Source organism: Penaeus monodon, chromosome 29 (assembly GCF_015228065.2).
Source record: "Penaeus monodon isolate SGIC_2016 chromosome 29, NSTDA_Pmon_1, whole genome shotgun sequence".
NCBI classification, from domain to species: Eukaryota; Metazoa; Arthropoda; class Malacostraca; order Decapoda; family Penaeidae; genus Penaeus; species Penaeus monodon.
Window position 1 is genome coordinate 35,687,711 of NC_051414.1, and position 1,023 is coordinate 35,688,733.

At 43.9% G+C, this 1,023-nt stretch overlaps 1 long non-coding RNA gene across 1 annotated transcript in view; it reads left to right on the top strand.

The window, feature by feature from the left end:
• Nucleotides 1–800, top strand: part of LOC119592202 — a 1,787-nt gene extending 987 nt beyond the window's left edge. Inside the window, exon 2 of the long non-coding RNA XR_005230419.1 lies at nt 51–800. This is a non-coding gene — a long non-coding RNA (uncharacterized LOC119592202). The remainder of the gene's footprint in view (nt 1–50) is intronic.
• The last annotated feature ends 223 nt before the right edge of the window (nt 801–1,023 follow it).

Genomic DNA, 1,023 nt, shown 5'->3' on the forward strand with positions numbered 1-1,023 from the left:
ACGCCCCTCCCCCTCCCCCCCATCTCACCGAGTGCCGCTTCTCCTCCCAGTTCCACCTGTTGGTCGTGGTGATCGCTGCCATGTTCGGCACCGCGCACGCCCTTCCCGAACCCGACCCCATGGCGGATGCTGGGCACGACCTGGTGGTACGAGGATATGTGCAGCCTCCTCGCTTTCACTACCGAGGCTTCCACAGGCCTTACCCCAAGTACGACTGGGAGTAAGAGGTTTCAACACGGACGTTCCTTCTGCAGTGGACACCCAGTCTATCCTCCTCATCCTCTTCTATGATAGATGAAATATGATAAACTTATTCTTAGGACGTCGCAGCAGGATGTGTGATGTGAGGTTTTTGTTGTGGCTCTTTGTATTCAGGATTTGAGGTTGGAGGGTCGTAAGTGGCAAGGATTTGAGGATATTTATTGGCAGGTTTCGTAGGATATGAAAAATTTTGGATAGTTTTTTTTAAAAATGTTACTTTGTGGAGGATCTTGCTAATTTTCAAGAGTGATTTTGGTTCTGTAGGATATGGAAAGTATTGATTTTTTGGACAGATATTTGATTTTTTTTATAGATGGTTTCTGCTAGTCTTCTCGAGTCTCGAAATGGAAAGAAAAAAATATATATACATATAGGAAGAAGTCAACGACGCTATTTATTACTCTATAAAATCATGTCCCTGAAATGCTGCTGTATCGTCCGTGTAAACTTTCACACAACTGTAACTGTATTACATATGGACATGCTGTAATTTGCAGTCCATACGAAGGATTGAAAAATAAAATGAAACACTCCCAAGCCATCGACTTTGAAATTTGACCACGAGAGAAATGAAAGGAATAAAACAAAACGAAAAAAAAACTCGTGCTTTCTGCTCATAAGCGAAGGTCCTTTCCCCACAAAGCGACCACTTTCCAACGCTCTTTCAGCTCTCGATTATTATCTCCAGTATCAGACGCCTCGCGTGGTGGGGCTTCAAGGTTTCAGTCAGGAAACGCATTTCTTGACATGCACATATACTCT